Source organism: Microtus pennsylvanicus, chromosome 18 (genome assembly GCF_037038515.1).
Source record: "Microtus pennsylvanicus isolate mMicPen1 chromosome 18, mMicPen1.hap1, whole genome shotgun sequence".
In the NCBI taxonomy this organism is placed as follows: domain Eukaryota; kingdom Metazoa; phylum Chordata; class Mammalia; order Rodentia; family Cricetidae; genus Microtus; species Microtus pennsylvanicus.
Window position 1 is genome coordinate 35,928,314 of NC_134596.1, and position 19,308 is coordinate 35,947,621.

At 37.2% G+C, this 19,308-nt stretch overlaps 1 protein-coding gene across 11 annotated transcripts in view; it reads right to left on the minus strand.

The window, feature by feature from the left end:
* The window catches only part of Dlg2 (discs large MAGUK scaffold protein 2), a 1,657,078-nt gene that overhangs the window by 1,352,999 nt on the left and 284,771 nt on the right, over nt 1-19,308 (minus strand). The gene's annotated exons all lie outside the window — the stretch shown is intronic.

Sequence of the window (19,308 nt, forward strand, 5' to 3'; positions counted from 1 at the left end):
ATAAAGTCACTGTAAAAATAAATTTATACCATCAATCTCTATGTTCAGCCGTGCTGAGTTTTCTTACTTAAATCAAAACATGACATATAGAACTAGCAGGGCCAAAAGGCACATTTTTCAATTATCAGATGACCACAATTTCATGCTAAGCTTGGCCATGTGCCTGCTGTCATGAGATGTTCTTGGTAGTCAAGTGTGCAAAACAGGTTATCATCAAGACAAATTAGTGGGAGCATTATCGATGAATACTGGTTCTCTTCAGATCACCACAACATACAAGGATAAATGTTAAAAAGTCAATTTTTCTAATTTTGATTTATGTTAGATAAATAAGCATATATACATATAGGTTTAAGACTTTTGGAATAAGACCTAAAATTCTAGTTATTGGGCTAGCAAAATAGTTCAGCAGTTGAAGAATTGCCATACACGTCTGATGACCTGAGCTTGGTATTTAAAAAGAGGTTTTATTGATTCTTTGATAGTTAATAAAAAAATGTGATGCATCTGTTCACCACCCTCTGGCCCAGCTCCTTACAGATCCACCTTTACCTCACTGTATAGCCAGCTTTATGTTCTCTTGGGATCTTATTGGTGGTGGCGGGGGTTGTAGCGGTGGTGGTTGTAGCTTACTGTTTAAACCCATCAAGTCCATTTATTGCCAAAATACTCTTAGCTTATGTGGCCACCCACTGGAGTATGGACAACCTATCACCTTTATTGGCAACTGTCTCTTCTCACAGTAGCTCCCGGGTAGAACGAGAAATGAGATTTTTGTTCCTGCATCACCCAGCTCCAAGTGAGAATTTTGTCTGACTAAAACTTGCAGAGTTCTTATGCATGCTGGCAGATTTATCTGAGTTCATATGTACAATTTCCCTGTTGTGTCCAAAAGATACTGTCACCTTCTAGTCCTCTACCAACTCTGAACACTCTGCTCTGAGACAATCCCTAGACATTGGGGAGAAGGGTGAAATAGCTTGGTTTTTATGTCTATTTTGTCCATCTTTATGAGTGTAAGGCAAAAAAGAAAATTCAATAAGCTTTGAGTTGTGTGAACCATATAATTGCTCAAAAATGTAATAGATGCAAAAATAAAATGTATTTGACTACAGTACACGAAGAAAGCTGGTATGTCTCCCTTACTCTGCTATCATGTGACTCAGAAGTCATATGACTCTGCTATCTCCCCTAGTGTTCTAACCAAGTATATTAGCCTAGACAAAAGGCTTACTAGAGATGTTATATCATCATAAAATACTTTTAGTTCCTAACTCTGTGGCCAGGACAAAGTCAGATAGGAAGAAAAGTTGGGCCTTGTGCTTCAGTAATAGTCTAATGCTCCCACTAACCTATAATCTGTGGACCATGGGGAAAGTCAGTCTAACACTTTTCACCTAACTTTTCTCATCTATAAGATGAAGGAATCACATTAGATACAAGGGAGGAGGGAGTGCGCGTTGGCTAATGGATCTTTTACAAATCCCTTTTCCTCTAACAATGTAATATATTTCCTCTATCAAAAGGTGTACTCTCAGCTGAGAGCTCCTGAATGATAATTCAGGACTAGTGAAAGATTGTCTACAAGTACCATTGAATACCAATAGGCCATTTTCCCTTTTGGTTCAAGTAATTTAAAAAAAAAAAAAGGAAGAGGAGAACAGAAGTACTGCAGAGAGGATGGTCTAAAGAGTCTTATACTTTAGTGTGGTTATTGAAAACCCAGTCCCAGGTTATATCTGTCACTTAGCTGGGCCTCAAAGGAAACAGATATGACACAGGCTAGGGGAACTACCCCTAGAAGAGGAAAGAAAGAGAAAGGAATTTAAGAATGTTCTCATTTTCTGGAAATCTTCATTCTCCATCAGAGTCTCTTTCTGCACTTAATATACAAACTATGGATTGCCAAGCCATGGAGTATTTCCTACTGTCCAGACTTATGACCTTTAGAGCCAACATGAGTAAAAGGAGAAAGGACACTCTCCCACTAACTTCACTGGCAAGCCAAAAATAGATAATGCTGCTTGCCTGTCAAGAGCCCGACTAGCTCTGCAGAGAATGGTTTGCAGTCGATGTTAATAACAAATACCACTGTAAATGAACTACTGGTCCCTTCCCTCTCCACCTACGGTGCTTAAAGCTGTACTGAGATGCAGGAATCAGCAATATTGACCTTGAACAATATGCCTAGAAGGAAGCTATCAATAAGTTTGGGTCTTTTACATTAAAACAGGTTGAGATCTCCAAGTCTCTCATTTTCTTTTATTTTACTTTTTTGATTTTAACATCTATCATATTCCTTCCTATGATGTTCTAGTCCATCATTCTCTCTGATGTATCAAAAGATGATTGATTTTTTTCTTAAAAAATACAGATATACATTGTAAAAGACAGTCTACACATTGTAAATTCGAAAGCACTCACCAAATTTAAGTTCCTAATTTTAAAAAAAATCACCATTATTTCTGAGGATGAGATAGATTGAGGAATCAATATAGTTTTACTTGTGAATATTGTCACTGTTCAAAGACTTCTCAGTTACATACTGTCTTCAGAATGCTTGAAATCATTGCCTTTATAGATTTAAATATCAATATAGCTACATGTTAACATGCAAGATAGAATGGGTATAAAACTCATAAATATATTTCTACGTTATAACTTTTATAGATTTAAATATTAATATAGCTACATGTTAACATGCAAGATAGAATGGGTATAATGCTAATAAATATATTTTTATGTTATAAACATGTTTATGAAGAATTTTGAAAATATTTAATCTAAAATAATTTTTATTTTCCATAACTGCATGTAACTTGCAAGAAAGATGTTACAGATAGGAAATCATATGTTACCAGGATCAAAAGAACAATATAAGTTAAAATATATACACAAGATATAACATATCAGAAATCCATCCTACGAGCCTACAGTTAAGTAATCATTTTAGGTCAATATACTGGATCTGGCTTCCACCTTAGAAGTTTAACTAATAAGGTAACAAAGCAAGTTGGTACTGAGTCAGAAGGCATCCCACAAGTTCACTGTTCATTACAGCAGACTATCCACTCCATTATGGAAGCATTGTGCCTGCTAAAATAACCCTTTATCTAAGACAGAGTGTTGCAAAATGTCCAGTTAAAAGAAATGCATCAATCACATTGTAGATCTAACAAAGAAAGTCAGAGGACAAACCTTCTGATGGACAGCAAAAGTGCCTAGAAGAGAGACCATCCCGAGTTTGATGCCTTTGTAAGATAACAGCCAAGGGGGAAAGAGGAGAGGGGGAGAAAACCGAATATAAAAATCCCTTTCCCAACACCAATTTCTGATTTGAATATTCCATAGTGGGAATCTTTTATCTGGGAAGTATTTGGAATTTTGACAATGTTTGGGATTGACTTTTTTTTTTGACAGGGATTCTCTGTGTAGCCCTGGCTGTCCTAGAACTCACTCTATATACCAGGCTGGCCTTGAACTCAGAGATCCACCTGCCTCCACCTCCTGAAGGCTGGGACTAAAGGCGTGCACCATCATATACAGCAGGATGGGACAATTTTAATAACTGAATTGAGAAGATTTGTAATTTTACAAGATTATGAACTTTGTATTCTTTTTAAGCTATAAAGTCACATACCTGCTCAAGTTTCAGCTACAGAACAAGTTGGGACCACTGACACTTTGCCATTAAAAGCAAATAATGTGGAGCATGGAAAAAAGTGGGTCTAACTACTGTATTCTTGAGTTTGTTGTCTAGCCTGTGTAGCCTAGCCAGTTGTCTTATTTAGAGATGTAAAGAAAAGGCTTGGTTATTATTTTTCCTTTGAATTTGGACGATAATTACACATGGGTCTCATTATTCTTTCCTGATCCTACTGTGTTTTTGTTTTGCTTTGTTTTCATTTATTGCATTTTGAAAGATATTTTAAAGAGGTTGGCTTAATTTGTTTCTGAGGAAACAATTACTGAGACAGAAGTCATGTTTTCGGTCATTCTCTATGGGATGCTGAGAACAAGAACCATTTAGTGGGCAGTGATGATGGTACCAAGTCTGCTCATCCTAAACTTGTCACTCTAAGAAAACAATTGACCAGGTTAGCAGAGGTTCAGTTGTGACTAAATTATATATATATATATATATATATATATATATATATATATATATATATATTGCCTTAACACAATACATTAAAATCATGTTTTAAGAGAACTTTTCTTAATGAGGGGTGAAGACTACACGTACCATTAAGTTTAAGGGCAAATATTTATAGTTTGTTTTAAGCCTTGTGCTAGTTAAGTGTATTAGTGATTGTAGATTCTCCTGCAAGAACCGTGACTTCATTAGCATGAAATAATTAACTACGTTTCCTGTACCTGGTATAGCATTTCTCTTACTGAATGGGTCTTAATTGGAGAGCTTTTGGTTACTGCCAAGATACACTACTGCACCACTAGGGTTACTGTCATGTTGGTTGTTGGTATAGTTCATAATAATTTTTTGGAAGCTTTTATGATACCTTCTGGTACCATGAAAGGTAGTACCCAGGGCAGAGACATTCATGTCAGTTGCAGTTAAGAGGTCTCTGGGCTGTTTCTGAGGTGCAATAGAGACTTACCTTCTACCTCTAAGAATCCACCAAGAGTAATAGCAACATACTGTACATTTTGGGTGTCTCCCTGGCCAACAACTCAAATAAACAATGGCTTCTCGTGTATGATATGGGGGGGGTGGTATAAGGCATTCTTTAGTTCTTGGAGAGAGCATACTACAGAAAACCATTACCGAATAAAATTCAGAATTGTGGAGCTCATTCTCAAAAGACACATCTGTAAGGGTCCCACACGTAAGTCTAAGGGAAAATTACAGAAGAGGGGGCAGCAAGATTTTAAGAGGAAAAGGTTCTGGTAATATGTTGTGAGATCATGTCTTTAGTAATGTCAGAAGCACATCCATAAAGTCTCTCCAGCATGATTGTCCAAACAAGAACTGAAGAAGGATGACACCTATGGCCATGCCAAAGTGGAAAGAGAAAAGTCTATGAGCCTCAACTTATATAACCTTGGGATGCTGAACTATAGGCAACTGAGAAAAGCTGATAGAGGAAGAGGTGCTCTTTCCCAGGAAAGAGGACACCAACTGGTTTTCTGGAGTCAAGTGATCAGTCCTGAAAACATACATACAATAACTTTATATGAATGGACAGGCTGTATTTATGTACTTAGGAGTATATGCATATGTACATATATGCATGCAATTTAAAATTAATAAAAATGAGGTCGTGAGTTTATAGGGAAGTGGGGAGAGATGTATGGGAGGACTTAAATGGAGAAAGGAGACAGAGAAATGTTGTGATTATATTATAATCTCAATTTTTAAATTTTTAATGACTTAGTTACCAAAATTTATGAAAGCAAGTAGACTGTAAATTCTCAGAGAAGATTATTTTAAAATAATAAACACAAGCTGTAGCTATGACTTGATATTGCATGGTTCCAACAGGGGAAAGATGGGGCAGTTGGAATTAGAAGTCATTACTCCCCTGTAGGTTGAATTGACATTCACAGGCACGAGTTAACAGTCAGTGTTGTAAGGATATTGTTAACTCACTTTATCATGATATCTGTCCTGAGAGCTTGTCAGGGGAACGGCTTGGTGTCGAGAGGAACCCATTGCATCTGGGCTAGACTGTCAGAGTATTAGTTATGATTAGTTATTCCTCTATTTGGGAGGGACTGTTTTAGCCTCTGTGAGTTTGAATTTCTCTTGTAAAATAGCCAAACATACCCCCAGTTTAAAGACTTGCTATACGTTGGCTATGTTAAAGAGGCTATGTACGTTGGAAAACAGTAAGATGTGTGACTTACATCATGCCCTCCTGCACCACTTAGCTCCTCTGAGCTGATATCCTCACCTCTGAGTATAAAATAATAATATTTACCTCACAGGATTACTATGAAAATTAAATGAGATTAAGTGTGAGGAACTGCTCAGCAGATACCAAGAACTTCAGCTTTTAGTGCCATTTGGAGCTTTTTGTTAATAAAAAGATGCACAGAGAGGAAGAGGGAGGGAGGGAAAGAGGGAGGGAGGGAGGGAGGGAGAAGGAAAGAGAGAAAGAGAGAGAGAGAGAGAGAGAGAGAGAGAGAGAGAGAGAGAGAGAGAGAGAGAGAGAGAGAGAGAGAGAACTAGGGCAGTTCTAAGTTTGGGAATCTAAATTGACTTTACAGTTGGGATACTGAACTTGAGATCACTATCCTGCCAATATTTCTAGGAAATACAATGTGTTTTTAATGATCTGTACACACATGTGTCAATATTGTTTTGAGTTCTAAATCCTCCCCATTATACATTACACGCAATGTACATTTATATATAATAATCTAAGCTTTTAATAATCTAAGATTTTAAAACATAGTTTCATAAAGTGCATTAAATGTAATTCATATTTGTATTCTGCAACTGCATCCTACCATGAAGATGAACCAAAAATGGGCTAAAATTGATCTTTCCTCCTCACAATGAAGAAATTTTAGACATGATCTATGTCACAGTCTAAACATTCTTCACTGGAAGATCCTATCCTATGATAAACTACAAAGTCCCAGGAAACAGAATTGACTCTAACTTGTAGAAATATCCAACTACATTCCTCTCTCCAAATATATTCAAAATTTGCAAATAACAAAACCTTTTAGGATTTATAAATAAATAGTTAAAAATATGTGAAACTTCAGGATTCCCAAGTACGGTCAATATTTAGAAGGAAAAAAGGTGCCTTTCAGAAACTAGATGAGAAAAATTTATTTTGTTCTCACTGTTATTATAGATACAGAGAAGGCTGAAGACATTTAGCAGACTCAATTCTTTCCAAAACTAACAATTCTACTTCTTGAAAGTTACAGCAACTACATTTGAAAGGGGACAATTACCATATTCCCAAAGAATAAAAAAAATTTAATGGAGCTTTTGATAAAACATAATTACAACCTATTAAAATGTAATTCATATCAGTTTGTTCCTCTCATCTTGGATTTTATAGCAGGCATATATGTTAAATGGTACTGTCTGAAAACTAGACATGAAAGGCCGGCCATCAACTTAAATGTACAGGATTTTCTTTTCCCACAACACTCAGATACTTAAAATAATGTGAAAGTCAACAAAAACGTTGAGTCGGTTGAAATACTTGTATATATGCAGTGTTCTGACACCTATAAATATTTATTTGGGGAAACTTTTTAACCGGTAAAGAATGAGCAATTTTTGTGTGGATCAGGTGCCAGAGACAATACCAAGTCATCAGCCAAGAAGAACCAGCAATTAAATCTATCCTCGACGTGAATAGCATTTCACAATGCTGAAGTAAATTGTACGTGTATTAATTCAGGACAATTCTAGTTTTTAAAAAAAAATATCAAAAAATAACATGTCTTGAAACCCAAAAAGATTCATAACAAAAACAAGGATGGAGAATTTATTTGGGTAAAATTGAACATTTTTACTCATAGTTTATTTAAGAAATAATCTTCAAGTTTTTTTTTAAATCATGGGCAGGTTACATTTAGGAATATATGCATCCATATATGCATGCAATAACAATTAATAAAAGAAGATGTAATGAATTTGAAGAAGAGTAGACATAGGCATAAAGGGAGTTTTGAAGAGAGGAACGAGAAGGGAGACATGTTGCAATTATTCCTAGATATGGACGGAGGGGGGAGGACCTTGGACTTACCACAGGGCAGGGAACCCTGACTGCTCTTTGGACTGGAGAGGGAGGGGGAGAGGAGTGAGGGGAAGGGGAGAGGGGTGGGAGGAGGGGGAGAAGAGTGGGAGGAGGGGGAGAAGAGTGGGTGGAGGGGGAGGGAAAGGGGAGGCTGGGAGGAGGTGGAAATTTGTTTTTTTTTCTTTATTCTTTTATCAATAAAAAAAAATCCAAAAAAAAAAAATTAAAAAGTATTTTTAAATATTCTTAGTTTTTTGTAATAGCATGGAATATGGATGAGATAAGCTAAAAATCTTAATTTTTTGTGTTTTCATACAACCAGAATGACTGCCAGTGTAGATCAGTAGTGTGATTTATATCTTGAAATATGACTTTTGAAGGAATATTCTTTTATCACTTTAATTAAGTGGCCTTCAAAGAGATTCTCCACTGATTACTTCCCATCTTATAAAACTCTTTCATTATTCTTAGTCACTTTTCTCAGGGGCCTCATCATATCATCAGTGGAACATTTGAAACGACCTAAAGCTTAACCACGGACGAACCCACTAGGAGGGCCCCTTGAGTATAGTGCCTGTGTCACCTGTGTGGGGCTGCATGAGCCTCAAATGACAGTCAAGGTGTGATGAAGTTTCTTGTGAAGGATACACAGGGTAAAATCATCCAGTGGAACTGATACATTTTCTCCCTCTGAAATGAAAACCAAGAAAAAACAAAGGCAGAATATCTGAGGTAGCTTCTTAGACAAGCTCACATTCAGGAACCGATTAACCCAACTTAAAAGTAATACTGCTACATACTGCATTTTGACCAGTTCTCTCATGGTTGGGTATGGGAGAATGAGCACAGGTTCCTAAGGAGAATGAAGCAATCGTAAATTTCACATTGAATAGCTTTTTGACCATTTTCAGTGTTCCTATAATGAGAATACCCTGTGTAATTAAAATATTATAGCCCCACAGTATATTTATGGTAAGTAAATTTTATATATGTTACCAAGGCGAATTATTTTCCCATGAAACAAGACCACATTTCACATCATATTATAACATGGTGTACTTAGATGGATGTGAGTTGATGATCTTTTCTCAAAGCCTGATTTGGCTCCTTTAGTTTTTGTTGAACATAAAGCATGCAGGTGACATCTGGCTATCTTTACACCTGAATAAACGAAGCTTGAATTATGATTGCGATAAGATGACTTAGTAAAGATGAGATCCAAATGTCAGTTTTCGTGATGTATGTGGGAACTTTTACCCCTTAAGTCCATTTCTCTCTAACTGAATTGCTAGTTTACACATCATTTCAGGCCTTCCCCTTAGTTACAGATAAGTTCACCTGTTGTCTATCTCAGCTGAGTTATCTATCCATCAATGTGAAAACAATCTTCTTCTTCCACTTATGGGAAAATATATATTACACCATATCTATATATCCTTGTCTGAATGTATAAATGTAATTAAACACTCAAGAATTCAAATGTGTATCTATATGCACAGAGACAAACATTCATATTTGTGGAACTAAGTGCTGAGTAAGCAAATCCATAGATTTACTAAAATACATATTAATGCCTGTAAAAGAGTGAAACTTTGTTCATCTTTGGTATCAGTACTAAGCAAAGTGGACGGCTCATAATGTGACTAAGAAACTTTCTATGTCTTCTCAGAACTCACACTCTAGAATGAGATACAAACATATAAAACCAAAGTGTACGATGAGATCTAAAACAAACAGCAAATACACACAACACGCAATGTGCTAAGTATATAAAGCATGGCTGGCCCAGTCATAGAGCGCAGTGCCAAGGGGATTATTTACAAATCTGTATGTGCGGTGAATCTTAAATGTTAAGAAAGGTTATAGTAGCCAATTGTCAGACTAGGGCATTAAGAAGGCATTCTATGTATGCAGTGAAGCAGGCATAAAGAAAACAAAGAGTGGAATTCTCAAGAATCCTAGGAGAACCAACTATCCATGACCATAGCTGGTTAAGGACCCAATGGTGATAGTCTTCAGATTCTAAAACTCCAGTGATTTCTGAGAAAATAACATTTTGTTTAGGTGGTGAACACACCAAATTGAAAAACAAAACATAAAAGACAAGGAAACCTTGAAGCTTTTTGTCACACTTGTGAATTTAAAACTCACATACTTGTACAACTATGGAAGGTTCCTTACAAACTGTTGATAATATGCGAAGGTGGGAAGACGGAAAAAGGCACACTAATAAACAAATTTTATTGCAGAAACTCATGGGGGAACATAAAAACAGAACCAAGTAAAAAATGAAGGTCAGATAAAGAAAACAGTAAATGGGATGGGGCTATCTGGACTTTAAAGAGGAAGGAACGGGGAACAACTCCTGTTTTATTAATAAAGACCCCTGCGAGAGTGGCATTCCATCTACAGAGCAGAGATGTAGTGAAAGGAGGAATTATTCTTAAAGGACTGCAGACAGCAAACATTTTCCTGCAAGTTTTGTTTCAGCTTACTTGCTGGGTATATAGAAATATAAATTCTAATTTTTGTTTGTTAATTTAGTGTCAATCCCATTTCTCCCAAAACCTGTTGTCCTATAAAAAGTTATCTCAAGAACTGCACTGCAGGGATCTGAGGAATTGGAAATGCACAAATATGAGCATCAGAATAAAAATGGCGGCGAGGGTTATACTCCTAGGCTTCTGATCTGTTACTAATTTTGAACACACAATAGCAGAGAAAGGCAAAACGTTGGGCATCCCTCTCTCACCGCAAGCTATAAAGCTGGGAATTTCTATCCGCTATTAGCAAAGGAATTTCCCATTCCAACTTGGCAGAAGAGATGTGGCAGAACAGTAGCCAGCTAATTGAATTGCTCTCCTCAGTGAATTCTGATCCTTAAATGTCAGATGCCCAGACAAAAGATGGGTGAGGGGGAAGAGTGAGAGAGGAATCAAAGGAGAAGGAAACAGCTGAGGAAGAGGAGGAGGAGTGGAAACACCTATCCCTACACCTACATAGATACTGCTTTTGCGGTGTGAGTAGCTGCTACACGACACCATGCATGTGTGTGTATACTAACTGTTCACTTTTTCTGGGATGGTCTTCACCAATATCCACAAAAATCTGTTCCCTTTTAAGTTTACAGAACTTACTCAGAGTGGACTTCTTTGTCTAGCCTGTCTAAAACAGCTCTCTGCCTCTCTCTACTCCTTCGTCATTCTAGATTTCACTTTACTTCCTTCTACATCACAGAAGTTCTTATAGGTAAAATTCTTTTTATTCTTTCTGTGCTCACTGAACGTCTTTATCTTTACTCCACTATCTAAGTTCCAAAAGAGCAGTGGCTTCACCTGTTTTATCCGCTGCTCTACTCCTCTCTGCTTTGACTAATAGCTGGCACATAGTGCGTGCTTGGTAACTAGCTGGCATGTAGTATATACTTGGTAACTATCTAGCTGGCACATAGTGTATACTTGGTAACTAGCTGGCATGTAGTATATACTTGGTAACTATCTAGCTGGCACATAGTGTATACTTGGTAACTAGCTGGCATGTAGTATATACTTGGTAACTATCTAGCTGGCACATAGTGCGTGCTTGGTAACTAGCTGGCATGTAGTATATACTTGGTAACTATCTAGCTGGCACATAGTGTATACTTGGTACTACTAGATGGCACGTAGTGCATACTTGGTAACTAACTATCTTTTGAAGAAATGAATGCTGCACTTAATCTAACCCCATGAAACACTACTTCATTTAATAAATAAGAAAACAGAGACAGGTTAATTCAGTAATATTTGCAAATGAGAGAAATGATAAGTAGAAGAGCTAATATGTCACATAAAAAAAATCTAACTCCAAAGACTTTTCTGTCAAATACCATGTCGCCCTGCTCTTTAAGATAAACTCAGTCCTGCGTGACAATTACTGTCCAGCTGCTCCACATACAATTCTCTGAGGGACCACAGGCAAGTCAGGCCAATTTGCTTGTGTCATTAAAATTAGCGTAACATTAGTTCTAACACATATAGACACAGCTCCCATTTTCTCCATCCTACATTAATCCTAATGGCAGTTTTTAAAAAATTCCATGGGGCCTCCTTGGCAAACAATTCAATTGAATGCAGCCCAGACTTGCGGCTGGAAACCTTACTGGGCTACAAGAGATGACCGGTTGAGACTTCATGTCCCCTGTAAGTAGGAGTCCTTTTTAGTTAGGATCACCTTCATAGATTCCAGGAAGTTTCCACATGACCCCAAAGGCTCCCCAATTCCAGCAACTATCCCCACATTCTCTCTCTCCATTCCATCCCCCTCACCACCTGATCTTTCCAACTCCCATCCACCTGCCCCTAGTCCACCCTTAAAATCTATTCTATTTCCCCTTCCCAGGAAGATCCATGCATAGTCACTAGATCCCTCCTCTTTACCTAACCTCTCTGGGTCTACAGATTGTAGCTTGGTTACCATTTACTTAATGGATAATATACACTTATAAGCAAACAACACTATATTCTTCTTTCTGGACCTGGGTTACCTCACTAAGGATGATTCTTTTTAATTCTATCCATTTGCCTGTGAATTTCATTATGTCATTTTTTTAAACAGCTGAGTAATACCCCATTGTATAAATGTATCATTTTTGGTTTATCCATTCTTCTGTTGAGGAACATGTAGGTTGTTTCCAGTTTCTGGCTATTATGACTAAAGCTATAATGACAAGGTTGAGCAAATGTCCTTCTGGTAGGACGGAGCATCCTTTGGATTTATGATCAAAGGTGGTATACCTGGGTCATGAGGAACTGCCATATTGATTCCATAGAGCTGTACAAGTTTGCATCCACACCAGCAGTGGAGAAGTGTTCCCCTTGCTCCACATCCTCTTTGTCATGAGTTGTCACTTGCATTATTGATCTTAGCCTTTCTGACAGGTGTAAGATGGAATCACAAAGCACTTTCTATTTCCATTTCCCTGATGGCTAAGGGTGTTGAACAAACTGACAGTGGGGCCCTAATGTCAAGGGAAGTACCCACACAACTCATTCAACATGGAGGAGTTGAGCTGGTGCCAAGGGGGAACCTTCACCCCTACCCCTACATTCTAGTCTCATTGGTATTGGAAAATACTCTGTAGGCTATCAAAAAAGAAACATGCACACTAACACAGCCACAAAGCCTTTGCCCTACGATCTGTTGTGACTGTAAAATATGCTAGGTCAATGGTGGCACAGAATTTGCGGGAGTAGCCAGCCAATGTCTGATTTGACTGAAGGCCCACTCTAGGAGAGGGAACTCATGCCTGACACTGCTTGTGTCACCAAGAAGCAGAGATTAAATAACCCAAAGACCTAAGGTAAAAATCAAATATAACTGGAGAAAATAATGAACTGATTTCTAATGATATTCTGCTATACTCATTGATTAGTTTTTGTACAGTCATTATCAGTGAGGCTTCCCCTGGTAGAGGATGGGAGATGGTGCAGAGACCCACAGCTACAATGAAGAAAAATGGAGCTGCAAAAACAAGAACCCAAATCTACCCTTGGTTTCAGCAATTACTCTCATTCTTCTCATATAAACCATATATTATTTCAAATATATAAACTAATTTGTCTCTGTAAAATAATCCTAAGGGTTAAGTATTAATAACCCCATATTATTTTCTTAATTTCAAAAACTTTCCTAATTTCAGTAATCTAAAGGGATAAGTACTGATAAAAATATGAAATATAAGAGTCAGAGAGAATAAACAGAACTGATTTAACGCTACTAACACAAGCAGAAAACCCAATATTTTTGATTTCTGCATCTTGATGGGATGCACATTTGCAGAATTGCCTGCGGTGAGACATACATAAATGCAATGAGACAGGTCTCCCGGGCAGCTGCAGTCATCAGTAATCTACTTTAAGAAAATATGACCTGCAAACCCTCAGATGAAATGATGGATAAGTAATGAGAGGAAGCGAATGAATTCTTCTGTGGCGTTAGTTATGTGACATTTAATTTTTGTCTCAATAAATGTTTAAATACCATTGGATTTGAAAACTTTTATTTACACTTGCTGCTTTGGAAATCCATACTTGTCTCATGAACTCAAACTGACATGAAGTTTATATAAAGGACAGTCCTCAGAACTCATAACTTTTCATGGAAACTGTGACTTTTAGTCACAGAATGAAAACGGCCTACGTAAAATAGCACCTGGTGGTCAAGTTTGTCAGGAAAATAATTTGATGCAGTTTTGTCAACATAGAATTAATATCATTTGTAGAATGAAATTTTATTTTACTTATAGGCATTTACAGTAATAGACTATGACCAACTGCTATACAATCTACAAATAGACTAATAGTTGGAAATAATTTAAAATTAAGCATCAGTTGGATAACTTAAAAAAAAATAAGTATCCAGGTTGAAAATGAATAAAATCCAAAAGACAGTATCAAGAATGTTTTAACTAAATAAAACTGAAGTGATTGAACCTGGGATAATGAAAAGGGCTTGCTGGTATAAAAGCTGGTTGACCCTCTACTATGACACTTCTTGCTTGCATGGATAAATCTTGGATATGTGAAAGATCTTTATTGGTTGGGTGAGAACAGTGACGGAGTTTAATAAAAACACCCCAGTTTTTCTCTAGTACCAGGCACTGCATAAGCAAAGTTAAAGAAAGAAAGATCCTTTGCCTCATACAGGGTGTGTCGAGAGAGAGAGGAAGAAAAGGGAGCCATATAAATAAGTTTATAATTGTTAATTGTAGTAGGTGGAAACAGAGGATGGGTGTACGCTGAAAACACATACCTTTTAGGAAAGATATACGGCCTGATAATGAAATCAAATTTAGACAGATTAGCAGTTATCGGTAAAAAATAAGCAGGTGTGCCTACAACAGGAACACAGAGTGCTAGCCAAGCTTATGTCCATTAATTTAATGAAGGTCAAGAAAGGTCGCACAGATTTAAAGTACTTTCTTATCCAAACACCTTGATGATCACTAGAAAGTAAAATATAGGGCAGAGTGAGAGAAACAAAAGGAAATCACATTCTAAGTCAAAGAGGGCTCAGTGGTTAAAAGTACCCACTGGCTGCTCTTCCAAAGGTCCTGAGTTCAATTCCCAGCAACCACATGGTGGCTGACAACCACATGTAATGAGAGCTGGTGCCCTCTTGAGGAAGAGACCTGGTCAGTTGTCCATATTGGGTGTCATGGTCTAAGTTGATGAGCCATATATGGACTGCCCATGCATGCCTCAGCACTGCCAGGGCATAAATTTCAAATTTCAATCGTAAGAATAGGAACAACTGTTTGACCTCAATAGACTGAAACCATAAGCACTTCCTCAGAGAGTGGCACTGCTGGGCTCAGGTGCTGAAGGGCTCACTACGCTGGAAGGGGTATTATACTCATGGCATGAGCACTCCAAATCACCCTATGCTGTTACAGAGGTTAACCCCAGCTTGTTTAACTTTCAGCATCTTCAAAACAAACCCAAAAAGTAGATGCTCTAGTTCTAGGAGTGAGGGAACCACAGTTCAGAGAAGGCCGCTTGGTTAGTGAACGTGACAACCCTTATGTTTATTTGCAGAGGTGTAAGGATGGGGAAAGGCAGATGTGGCAGAAAACTGGAAAGTTCAGGCCAGTGGAGGAAAATGTGAGAGAAATTTGGAAAAATCAAGATTTGGAACCATTGGAAATAATGACTGGTGGTTACTATCTTCTTTAAGACATATAAAATAAAACGTATTTTATATACATATGTATTTAGTACATAAATTTAATATATATTTAATATATAATAATAAATATATGCATATGCCAACTTTTAGTATTCCTGACTGAGGCCCTCTCCGCCTCTGCATTTTCTATAGCTTATGTGTTACGCACCAGCCATAGTGACCTCCATGTGTCCCCCATCCTACTTATCACTACAGTAGTCGCTTCCTTCCTGATGCTTATCCCTGCCCATGCTGTAGACAGTCCACGTGTGCTCATGCTCTTTCCCACGGCATCTTACACTCCCCTGCCTACTGCGCATTACTGTTTTCTCTAACATTAGCTGCTTCCCCATCAGATTAAAAGGCATGAGAACAGATTGTCCATGTTATCCCCAAACCTTGCCATACCTAAGCACGTAGTAGATATTTAACGAAGACTTGAGAGAAGAACGAATGGGTCGATGTGCTGTAATGAGAGCAGATGAAGCCGTACATCTGCATGAAGAAACAGCTTTGTCTACGAACACAGGGCCACTCAGAAAACCATTGGTTGCCTTGGTGATTTGTTTCATTTCCACCACATTGAGCTGTGATAGAATTTAAAAAAATATTTTTGCTTCCTGTCTAACCACAGTTAAAAAAAAAACTGTGAGTTCATGTCCAAAAGAATGGCGCACTACCTTTCCAGAGTAGAACCATAATGACTAATAACATATTAGCCTTGCTCAATTATGTTTAAATGTCCAACAATAACATTCATTTGCTCTTTGAAGTGAATTTATTATTGGCTTTAATTCTTAGAAGAGGCTAGAAGGTGACAGAGGTAGACAGGGACATATTTACAGAGCAGATGTCGTCTTAACAACATCAATAAAACCTTCCTTTATGCTGCCCAGTGCCACTTTTCATTCTGTTATTTGAGTTTCATTATGCACATTAACATGTTAAATGCATTAAAAGTTAATGGCATCATCATACCTTTATTAATAAATTACAGCAGTAATTTAGCATAGCATATTACAGTTTTATTTGTAGATTATTTTAAAACTTGTTTTAGTGTCTATAAGTATAGTTAATGGACACCTGGGAAGAAAGGAAGACGTAAGCCACCCACAATTGCCTTTTAAGGTGCTTCTCGAGGTTGAATCACATTATTTGCAGAGAGATAATACCTCTTATAATAATACTAGACTAGAAATAAAGGATGGAGCACCTCGGAGGCACAGTAAAATATGCTCATTATCGTTCCTTACACATGCTATCTGTCCGGGTTCACGAAGTCACAGAACAGATTTACTTTTGCTTTTCACAGTTGCACTTTTCTTCTGTTATTTCAAATCCTACATGGTCCTGCATATGGTACTTGGTGATTCATTCATGGTAAAACAAGACTTGGATGGACTGCTTGGACTTCATTGACTTTAGTCCAGAAATTATGTGTGCTGCCGAGAGATAGTGTCCCCTTGGCCAATCATCAAGTAGCATGTTTTTGACTTAATAAATCTCATATCATTTTCCTGATGTATTAGCTATAGATATTAATGGTATTATAATTAAATTATTAAAACATTTTTAAGAATTACCAGCATATAAAATATGTTGTATTTTTTTTTACTACATTGTATGTAATCACATTAAGAGAATCTCATTTTCCTCACTGGCCATCTTGAAACAGAAGGATTTGTTAGCATCATTGTAAGTAGTTGAATAAATTATTTTGTGTCAAAATCTTTTTTATTTGAGATACTTTAAACACTTTATGACATCATCTCTTAACCTCCTTTTCAAAGATTGATAAGTGGAGTCTGAAAAAGAGAGGTTTAATGATCTGCTCAAATTTTAAAACTAGGTCCAGAATAAACATTCAGATCCAAGTCTTACTCTAGAGCCCGGCTATTCATACCCTGCTATTTAGATTTTCTTTCCTGGAAATGTTATCTGTGAGAGAATAACTGAAATTGCAACTGCCCAGAGACAATCAAATAAATGATGAGTCAATCCTTTTATGAAAGCTGGCTGTCTCACTATGTGGGAAAGCCTTGGGCTTCTTGTGTCTCAAAAGTCTACATTAAGGTGCTTACTTGACCTTCTTGTCTAGAAGATTGGGCTCCAAGTACGAGACGGTCTGGAAATCAGCTTGAATGGAGAGGACCCCTTCAAATGCTAAGCAACCAATTACAGGGAGCACAATGCATGCTGGGTTATTTATCAGGAGACTTCCCACAATTCTCCTCCCCCCCCCCCACTCATCCTACTCTTAGTTTTATTTTTAAGATTGTAGCAAAAAGATTTGAAGAAGCATTTATTTCTACAGAATCTAGGGGTCCCGTAGTATCTTCCAGGCCAAGATAGGAGAGTAAGAATGAACCGAGACACTAGCACGGTGCCAGTAAAGAAAAATATGTATCTGCTGTGGTCCTGGGGTGCTCTATGGAGAAAATGGATTCGAGAAGGAGCAGGAGAGATGGTAGTTCCAGCCTCACCAAAACTTCTGCAGAAGAAAGTGGCTCAGCAGACAGACTTTTTGCTAAGGGAGAAAAAGGTTAGGATTGAACTGAGGTATAATTAAAACTTCTAACTTATTGGCAAGTTTCCTTCGGATGGGTCCCAGGAGTAGCAGAGCAAGGACAAGCCTAGCACACAGCCATTTGGGCAAGGATTATACTTTAGATGGTGGTAGATTAGATAGATTAGATTTGCAGTCTATATCCCACCAGAACTCTTAGTCATAATATTTTATGCCAATTTACCAAGTCAACAGTACAGCGCAACTTTGTTTAAATATGTTTGTCCTTTAATATTGTGGAAATGACACTCCAGACTGAAAATAAGTAACTTGATATGTAACAAATATAACTCATGAAAATTTTCAAGCATTTATCTTGTTGAATAACATAATTTGCATGATGAATGAAAATACTGTGACACTGACATTTACGGCTATTACATCATTTAAGACAAAATAATATCTTGTCTTTGTCCCAGACCCTATGGCCATTAATACCTTGGTAAATTAAAGTGGGAAACATATTTTTTTAGGTTATGTTATCTAAGTTGAACTCAGTTATCTAATTTACTTATGTTATCTAAGCTAAAAAGGTGTTGAACCACCTTTTCCACTGCAAAGGATGTCCACTTTTGAACTGTCATTAATACCTGTTTTCTCACTTTTCCAGCGAGTACTCCTGGTGCTCTGCAGCATCTGAAATTATTAAGACTTGATAACAAATACCTAGAAAACCCGTGTAGGTGACACTCAATGGCATTCTTTCATGAAAAGTACCTCCAAGTTCCACACTTGCAGATAAGCGTATCTGTATGTCGTGTTCTTCTCTTTCCTAGGTTCCATAAGCACACACTTCCTGTCGCTTAACTTTGGCTTTCTTCTTCATCTCAGCTTGGCTTCTGTTTGTACCTGACTTTGCTGTAAACACTAGGCAATTTAAGCTGAATTTTCACACGATCTAGAAGTCTGTCAACTACGCCAACTAGAATTTTCCAGATGTTAAATCTACTGATATCAACTTAATTTCCCATGAGCTACGACTCTTTGGGGAGATGCCTACTGACGTTTTCTGGATTCTGTTTGTTAGCAACATATAACGTGAAATTTCATCAGTGGTTTCAAAAGTAACTTTTTACTTAATAGTGCAAGAAGATGATAGTGAGAAATCTACACTTAACTAAATTTTGCATACTAAAGTATTGATTTTCCATGTTTAATGGTGTCTAATCAATGTTAGATACTAAAAGAAATGACTCATATTGACTTGTGGTGTGCCCTTATGCATAATCAAACACAAGCTAATGAGTATCTTTTAATTAGTGTTTTATAAATAAAAATAACTTTTTTTCAAACAACTAGTGATTA